Here is a 9,553-nt window from a genome sequence, read left to right on the forward strand (position 1 = left end):
GTATTTTCCAGAGTTCCCATCGTGGCTCAGCAGAAATGAATCTGACTAGGAACCATGAGGTTGCAGGTTCGATCCCTGGCCTCGCTCCGTGGGTTAAGGATCTGGCGTTGCCGTGAGCTGGGTGTAGGTCACAGACACGGCTCGGATCTGGCGTTGCTGTGGCTCTGGCGTAGGCTGGCAGCTGTAGCTCTGATGAGACCCCTAGCCTGGGAACCTCCATATGCCGCGGGTGTGGCCCTAAAAAGAAAAAAAAAAAAGGCATAAAAGGTTTTCAGCAGAAAATGGGCTGAACTGATCAGATTTGTGTTTTAGAAGATGGTCACCAGAAGGGCAGTGAGGCATGGTAGCAAGGAGACCAGTTATGAAGGCAGGGAAATTATTCGAAGGACAGTTAGGAGAAGTGGATCGGTAAAGAGGCTAGAGTTTAGGACGTCGCTGGGCAGGAATATGATAGACATTTTGATTTCACACCCTCAGGGGCCACTTCCCCTTTTCAGGTTCAGAGCCCCAGTTTAGCTTCAGAGGAAAGATCTACTCCCACCGGGGAGAGCTTGGCGGAAATGTCCATGAGCGATCTCTGCCCATCCCCAACCAGGACCACGTTAGATGCCGTCGTCCTCGAATTCTGATCCGAGCATCATGGCAGAAAGGAAGGAGGCATAGGAGTTGAATCATGCTCTTTGGGTCTCCGCTTCCACACAGGTCATTTAAAATTCAACAAACTCTGCATAGTCGGTAACATTCTTACTCTACATCCTCCGGTCCTTGTGCCCTGAAGGACCCAGCCATTCACCTGCACGCACCGCTCAGCTCCCCAGGGCTGCTCCAGCCTCAGTCATTTCTGACGCTCGATTTTGAGCCTTCCCTTCAAGTTGGTGAGTTGCTTCATCCTCCCAATAAATCCTGTCTCTGCTTAAGCCAGCCAGGTGCATTTCAACGGCTTTGACAACCGAACCCTATCTGACTGTGATGCCATTAAGTGAAAGAAGAAAGCAGTAGGTATGGGCCGAGATCACTTTGGTTTTCTGTTTTTTTTTTTTTTTTTTTTTGTTTGTTTGTCTTTTTAGAGCCACACCCTCGGCACATGGAGGTTCCCAGGCTAGGGGTCAAATCAGAGCTGCAACCACCAGCCTATGCCACAGCCACAGCAACGTAGGATCCGAGCCACATCTGCAAACTACACTACAGCTCATGGAAACGCTGGATCCTTAACCCACTGAGCAAGGCCGGGGATCAAACCCCCTCATAGATACTAGTCAGGTTCTTAACCGCTGAGCCACAATGGGAACTCCCAGTTTAGTTTTCGTTATGACGAGGCTGAAGTTGGAAATACAGGGACTAAAGGTTTGGAACATTAGTGTGTTGTGGGGGTTCACGCTATAGCGGATGAGGCCAGTGAGAGTGAATTCGTGAAAAGCAAGGAAAAGAAGAGAGGAGAAGGAGAGACCAAGAAGAGAATCTGGAGGATGTAGAAAAGAAGAAAATAAACCAGCAAAGTGACCTAAGAAGAATCAGTTAAAGGGTTGGCCAAGAGAAAGTGCAGAGTCCTGGCAGAAAGAGAACTTTTTCAGAGCAAGGGCGTGGTCAGTATAGAGTAAAATACTGGCAAGAGCATCAAGGAGGAGAATATAAATGATTAGAGGAGGGACGACTGGAGGTCACCAGGGATGTTAGAAAGAGCAGATCGAGGAGTTCCCATTGTGGCGCCGTGGAAGATGAATCCAGCTAGTAAGCATGAAGTTGTGAGTTTGATCCCTGGCCTCGCTCAGTGGGTTAAGGATCTGGCGTTATTGTGACTATGGATGAGGCTCGGATCGGGCATTGCTGTGGCTCTGGCGTAGGCTGGTGGCTACAGCTCCGATTTGACCCCTAGCTTGGGAACCTCCGTATGCCTTGGGTGTGGCCCTAAAAAGCTAAAAAAAAAAAAAAAAACCAGATTGAGTGCAGGGGACGGTCTGCCTCCCAGACTGTTGAGGATCGCTGGCTGCGGTGAACTGGGACACTGCTGGAAACGGATCTTTTTCTAACTTCTGGGCAGCAAGTATGAATACTAGACATCATCTCCTCTGCACACACACACACACACACACACATTTAAGAATATAAGAGTTTTGGAGTTCCTGTCATGGCGCAGTGGTTAATGAATCTGACTAGGAATCATGAGGTTGCAGGTTCGATCCCTGGCTTTGCTCAGTGGGTTAAGGATCTGGCATGGCCGTGAGCTATGGTGTAGGTTGCAGACACGGCTCAGATCCCCCATTGCTGTGGCTCTGGTGTAGGCAGGTGGCTACAGCTCCAATTAGACCCCTAGCCTGGGAACCTCCATATGCTGAGGGAGCTGCCCTAGAAAAGGCAAAAAAAAAAAAAAAAGAATATAAGAGTTGGGATAAATTTTGCCCTGCTTACAAAATTTATTTTTAGGGCTGCACTTGCAGCCTATGGAAATTCCCTGGCTAGGGGTCCTATCAGAACTGCATCTGCCAGCCTACACCACAGCCACAGCAACTCAGGATCCGAGCTGTCTGCCACTTACACCACAACTCACGGCAACGCCACGCCAAATCCTTAAGCTGAGTGAGGCCAGGGATTGGACCTTCATCCTCATAGATACTAGTAGGGTTCTTAACCCTCTGAGCCACAGCAGGAAGTCCCAGATCTTTCTAATTCTCTTAATCCATAGTCTTTGGTGGCTCTGGCTTCCCTTCATGCCTATGTATGTGTATGAACATCTAGTTTGTCCCCATAAATTCTGTTGTTACATATTCTTATTTCAGTAAACACATAGTTTATTTTTGGACATCACAGTTGTTTCAATTTTTTGTTAATATACACAACATCAAGAGAAATAATTAGCTACAAAAGAATTAGAAATTTATTTTATTTTAATTTTTTTGCTTTCTTAGAGCCGCTCCCACAGCATATGGTGGATCCCAGGCTAGGGGTTGAATCAGAGCTACAGCTGCCAGCCTGCACCGCAGCCATAGCAACTCAGGATCTGAGCCACGTCTGGGACCTACACCACAGCTCACGGCAACACCAGATCCTTAACCCACTGAGCGAGGCCAGGGATCTGCCAACATCCTCATTGATACTAGTCAGATTCCTTTTCCCTGCACCATGATGGGGAGCTCCAGAATTAGAAATTTAAAAATAGATTTTAAACGCTTTGAAAAGATGGATAGACATGATTAAAGACATCTGAAAGCTACAAAACCACTTCACAAGCAACTAAAAATATGAAGACTTTTAAAAACGCAGCTGTGGATGTGGGTCCATCCTTTCTAAGGCCATGCCTTCCATGGGCCTGCTTGGGGTAACTACAAGGAGCCCACAGAGCAGCCCCTCTCTCCCACTAACCTCCTCCAGCACACATGGCCTGGGGGCACTTCCAGACTCCCGTACAGCTCCCGTGCCTCGGCCTGAGAGCTGCAGGATAGCAGGGTCCTCGGCCAAGGCCCCACTGGCTGCCCAGCATCGGTGGCCGCCACTCCCATCCTTCCTCCCGGCCGCCGCACCTCATCACCTTCCCACCTGCCGCCCTCCATCCTCTCCGCCCAGAGTTACCCTCCCGCACCTGCCACCCCCTGGGTCACCCCTACATCTGCACACACCTCCAACAACACCCTGTGAGGGAGACAAGGACAGGAACCCATGCCCAGAGGAGGAACCGAGGAAGCTGAGCCACAGAGGTTATAGCGGGCAAGTCAGGAGCAGAGGCCAGCGGAGCATCTCCTCTAAACGCGGGGTTCCTCGAACCCCCTTGCGGCAGCGGCCCCAGCTCCGGACTCTCTTCTGTGGGAGATACTGACCCGAGACTCTGCGCGTCTCTTGCTGTGCGTGCGTTGGTGCCTGGGCACCTCTTTAGAGGCAGGATCTCCTTGCTTCTGCCAACCACAGAGGGAGCAGTGGAGGGCTGAGGGGCCCCAGGCTGATGACAGCCGCAAGGCCAGAACCAAGGTAGGTAGGAGGAGAAACCAGTGCCAGGGCTGACACCCTGGGGCCCGTGGGTGCCACACCAGCCAGCCTAGCACAGGGTTCGTTCTCAACCTCAGTCTATTGACATTTGGGATAAATAATTCTTTGCTGTGGGGGCTGCCCTGTGACTGTGGGACTTTCACCAGCCTCCCTGGCCTGCATCTACTAGGTGCCTGTCACATCTCCACTCCAGGCTGTTTTTGCTTTTCTGTTCTTAAGTATTGTTTATTCATTATTTAATTTTAACATAGAACATAGAGGTATAAATAGATAAGTTCTACTGAGAGTTTTAATACCTTCTTCCACAAATAGGATGCATGCTTAATCAAAACATAGATTAACTGTCATTTTAAAACTAATAGCAATTATGGAGTTCCCGTGGTTGCTCAGTGGTTAACGAATCCGACTAGGAACCATGAGGTTGTGCGTTCGATTTCTGGCCTCACTCAGTGGGTTAAGGATCCGGCGTTGCCTGTGAGTTTGGTGTAGGTTGCAGACGTGGCTTGGATCTCACGCTGCCGTGGCTGTGGTGTAGGTTGGCAACTGTAGCTCCGATTTGACCCCTAGCCTGGGAACCTCTGTATGCCTTGGGTGCGGCCCTAGAAAAGACAAGAAAAAAAAAAGTTATAGTAATTAGTGAGATATTATATTATTCTCCATAAAATATGAATGGAAGGGAATGTATTGACCATGAGGTGGCACACATCACCCTCAGAATAAATGTTACGTTCAGAGCACTTTTAAAGGTACAATTTCTTTCGAGAATAGAAGTCTAATTAGTCTGAAATAACTATGTATTGAGCGTCGGCTATGCTGTGCTTTTTCACCTTGAATGATACAAGTACGAACACTGCCCAGAAATCCATCGGGTGACCTTGAAATACCTTTGTTTAAAATACATTTGCCACAAAATGTCTGCTCTAATTTATTATTTTATTTTATTCTATTTTGGCCACTCCCATAGCATTGGGTGTTTTTGTTTTTGTTATTTTGGCTTCGGCTGCATGGCATGTAGAAGTCCCCGGGCCAGGGGTCAAACCAGTTCACCACAGCAGAGACCCAAGGCGCTGCAGTGACAGCACTGGATCCTTAACCCACTGTGCCACAAGAGAACTCTGTTGTTATTTTTTATTTATTTTTCTTTAAAAAAAAATTTTGGAGTTCCTGTCATGGCACAGCGGAAATGAATCTGACCAGGAACCATGAGGTTGCGGGTTCGATCCCTGGTCTAAATCAGTGGCTTGAGGATCCAGTGTTGCTGTGAGCTGTGGCATAGGTCACAGACACAGCTCGGATCTGGTGTTTTTGTGGCTCTGGCGTAGGCCGGCAGCAACAGTTCTGATTAGACTCCTAGCCTGGGAACCTCCATATGCTACGGATGCTGCCCTAAAAAGACCAAACAAAAACAAAAAAAAATTTTTAAATCTTGTTTTTATAGCCGCACCTGCAGCATATGGAAGTTTCCCTGCCAGGGGTCAAATTGGAGCTGCTGCTGCCAGCCTATACCACAGCCACAGCTCTGGCACCTCATGGCCACTATGTTGGGTTCTTAACCCACTGAGCCACCATGGGAACTCTCCTCATGCCAAACCAAAATGAGAACCAAAGATGTCTCCAAACATTGTCAAATGTCCTTTGGGGGTCAGAAATCATCCCCATTTAGAAACACTGGCCTGAACAGACAACCCCTGTTTTTTCAGGACAGTGTCTGCTGTGATTGTATCCATTTCCAGAAATATTATTTATTCAATACGCAACCAACTGTGACTTGATTTGTATACCCTTAAAGAATTTTTTGAATCTGCCAACATATAAAATGTTTACTAGTACGATTTGGGGTTTTAAAATACAGTCTCAGAATTCCTGTCATGGCTCTGCAGTAATGAACCCGACTAGTATCCATGAGGACGCAGGTTCAATCCCTGGCTTCACTCTGTGGGTTAAGGATCTGGAATTGCCATGAGCTGTGGTGTAGATTGCAGTCACGGCTCGGATCCCGAGTTGCTGTGACTATGGTGTAGGCTGGCAGCTCTAGCCCTGATTCAACCCCTAGCCTGGGAACTTCCATATGCCGCAGGTGCAGCCCTAAAAAGCAGAGGAAAGAAAGAATGAAATAAGGACAGAAAGAAAGGAAAGAAAGAAAGGAAAGAAGGAAGGAAGGAAGGGAGGAAGGAAGGAAGGAGGGAGGAAGGAAGGAAGAAAAGGAAGGAAGAAAAGATATGGGCTCCATGGTGCGTTCTCAAAGAAAGGGCAGTATCTTCCAGCTAAGACCTGAATTCCCATCCTCAGCCCAGAGCACGGCATCCTGGGGAAGAACCTGGCCGGCTTTGGGAAGGGTCAAGCTGCTGACCCTAGGTGCTGGGTGATCTCTGGCTGTGAGCCAGACCTTTCCTGAATATTGTGTCCGCACTGCCACCACCCAGCCTCTTAGTGAGCCGGGGCTTTGCCCAGGAAAGCCGGATGGCTGCCCGCAGAGCAGCAAGTGTACACAGCCAAGGTGACCACGTCTCCGCGTGGCCTGAGTGAGCACAGGGTGGAATTCCACCCACTCACCCTCACACCAGCCCCTTCGGACCAGGCAGCGTGGGCAGCGTGTTTCCTAGATTAGCACTGAGTTTTCAGGCAAAGGAGCAGAAATACTGTCTAATCAAAGGACGGGGATGTTTGGTCCATGTTTCAGAACCTCTTGAGAAAACCCTGCTCTTTTGAAAGATGGTGGGGGGAGTTCCCATTGTGGCTCAGTGGTTAATGAATCCGACTGGAACCATGAGGTTGCAGGTTCGATCCCTGGCCTTGCTCAGTGGGTTAAGGATCCGGCATTGCTGTGAGCTGTAGTGTAGATTGCAGACGTGGCTTGGATCCCGAGTTGCTGTGGCTGTGGTGTAGGCCGGTGGCTACAGCTCCGATTCGACCCCTAGCTTGGGAACCTCCATATGCTGTGGTAGCGGCCCAAGAAATGGCAAAAAGACCAAAAAAAAAAAAAAAAAAAAAAAAAAAGAAAGATGGTGGGATGGGAGGGGTGTTTTTTGTTTTTCCTAGGATAGACAGAGAAGTCAGCAGCTTCTCTAGAGGGGTCACCTAGACAGGAGTGCTTCTGGCCGATGGGCGAGGCTCTAGGAATGGAGGGAGCGGAGGAGATGGTGGGCTCTCCTTGGCCAAGGGCAAGGTGGGAGGTGACCCTCCACGATCCCTTCTAGTTCACCGTCCTCTCATTTGGCTTTGTACGGCCTTCCCACCTAGGCCTGAAATGGAGATCCAGGCAAGCACTTTCTCTAAACTGACCTGGTCTGAAGATTTACCTGGGGCGTTTGTTGAAGATTCCCGCGCCCTTCAGTGATTCTGACTCAGTAGGTCAGGGACTGAGCCCAGAAGCTTTTATACCCGTAACAAGCACCGTGGGCAAGTTGGACAACACTGGGGATGCAAATTCATATTCTTTCATCAAATCCCGCACTGATTGATGTTTGATACATTTTTCTGGACTAAATAAGTTCTCAAATAGACCTCTCCACATGCAAGTCACATATCCTTTTTTTTTTTTTTTCCCATGGCATTCAGAAGTTCCCAGACCACTGATCAAACCCATGCCAATGACAGGTCCTTAACCCACTTGGCCACCAAGGAACTCCTACTCGAATTTTCACTAGAGTAGAAGATGCAGTGTTTAGGAACCAAAGCTTTATAGACTTTTCTTTTTAATCAACTTTATTGAGACATAGTTTATGTATAATAATCTGTGCTCATTGAAAATATCAATTGTACATCAGAAATTGGCACAACATTTGTAAATCAACTGTACTTTAACAAAAAAAAAATTAAGTATCGATTGGATGAGTTCTGACAAGTGTATACCACCTCAATAAAACCACAACCAGAAGATACTGAATATTTCCATCATCCCCAAGTGTCCCCTCTGTCCCTTTGAAGTCGACCCCTACCCGGTGCACCAGCTCTTCCATCTGTCACAATAGATTGTTTTGCATTGTCTAGAATGACATGTAAACAGAATCGTACCATGTATGTTCTTTTGTGTCTGGCTTATTTCCATTCATCCTAATGATTTGAGATTTTTTCCCAATTGGTGGGTACCTCGGTCCTTTTTATTGTTGAGTCGTATTCCACTATATGGATTTTACCATAATTCGTTTACTCAGTCACCTGTTGGTGGGCACGTAGATTGTTTCCAGATTTGGCTATTGTAAATAAAACCTCTCTAAACATTCGGGTACCAGTCTTTGTGTGGACACATGTTTTCATTTCTCATGGAATTTTCTAGGACTGGAGTCAAGGTAGCCAGGGGTAGGGACATCAGAAAAAGTCCTCCCTCATCTATTAAGTCAATAAACATTTATTAGGACGACGATGTGCCAAGCCTGGACTACAGGCTCAGAAAGCCAGGACAAAGAGGGCTCTCATGACCTTTCACTGTGGGCAGCATCGTGGCAGAAGTGCCCTCCGTGGAAAGGGCCAGCCCAGCCAAGGAGGCCAAGAGGGCCTCAAAAACCTTCAGACCACATTCCACCAAGAAGGCTTCGTTTGGAATGCAGGTGTGTGAGGGAAAGTTTTTAGTGGCTCAGAGGGAAAGACTTTCTAACGAAATTTTCATTTTTCCCCCCACTTAACACCAGGTAAATTTCCCTAAGAGATGGGGAGTTTCCACTGGGAGGAGAGAGAAATGCGAATGCACCCTTCCAGGGACAGAGAGCCTGGACTGGGTTTCAGGACCATCGGGAAGAAAAGAACACGAGTGTATCGCAAATGTGGCGGCTTAAAAGAAAGCCATGGATTCTCTCTCGTGGTTCTGCAGACTGGAGTTTGGAAGCTCCGTGGCTGTGGAGTCAGGTTCCCACTAGAGGTTCTAAGGCAGAGTCCTTCCTGGCTCCTTCCAGCTTCTGGTGGCCCCAGGACTTCGTTGGCTTGTGAAAGTGCCGCTCTGACCTCTGCCTCAGTCTTCACGGGCCTTCCTCCTCCTGTCCTATTTCTTGTAAGGACAACAGTCCATTCTCTCAGGGCCCATCCTACATCCAAGAAGGCGTCGCCTCAAACTCCTGAACTTGATTACATCTGCAAAGACCCGATCCACGTAAGGCCTCATTCGCCGGTACTGGGGGGTAAGATGTGGATAGATCTTTCTTGGGGTGGGGTGGGGGTGGGGTACATAATTCAACCCACTGGAGAAGGTGAACTGCCAAGAGTTTAAAAGACTCTAGCCCAGCGAGTTTCCATCATGGCACAGTGGAAATGAACCCGACTAGGAACCAAGAGGTTGTGGGTTCAATCCCTGGCTTCGCTCAGTGGATTAAAGATCTGGCGTTGCCATGAGCTGTGGTGTAGGTCAAAGATGGGGCTTGGATCTGACGTCACTGTGGCTATGGTGTAGGCTAGCAGGTGTAGCTCCAGTTCGACCCCTAGCCTGGGAACCTCCATATACCATGAGTGTGGCCCTAAAAAGCAAAAAAAAAAGAAGGCCCAACAAAACTCTAGCCCAGAAGCTATATAAAATAATAGTAATAAAGGAATCAATACTGGGAGTTCCCACTGTGGCTCAGTGGTTGGCAAACCCCACTAGCCTCCATGA

General features: G+C 48.2%; 1 protein-coding gene across 1 annotated transcript in view; it reads left to right on the forward strand.

Annotated features, from left to right (window-relative positions):
- The window catches only part of LOC106505461 (translation initiation factor IF-2-like), a 20,134-nt gene extending 10,867 nt beyond the window's left edge, over window positions 1-9,267 (forward strand). The window contains exon 3 of the mRNA XM_021067303.1: window positions 8,604-9,267. The gene's annotated coding sequence lies outside the window, so the exon portion shown is untranslated. The remainder of the gene's footprint in view (window positions 1-8,603) is intronic.

Source organism: Sus scrofa, chromosome 12 (assembly GCF_000003025.6).
Source record: "Sus scrofa isolate TJ Tabasco breed Duroc chromosome 12, Sscrofa11.1, whole genome shotgun sequence".
In the NCBI taxonomy this organism is placed as follows: Eukaryota; Metazoa; Chordata; class Mammalia; order Artiodactyla; family Suidae; genus Sus; species Sus scrofa.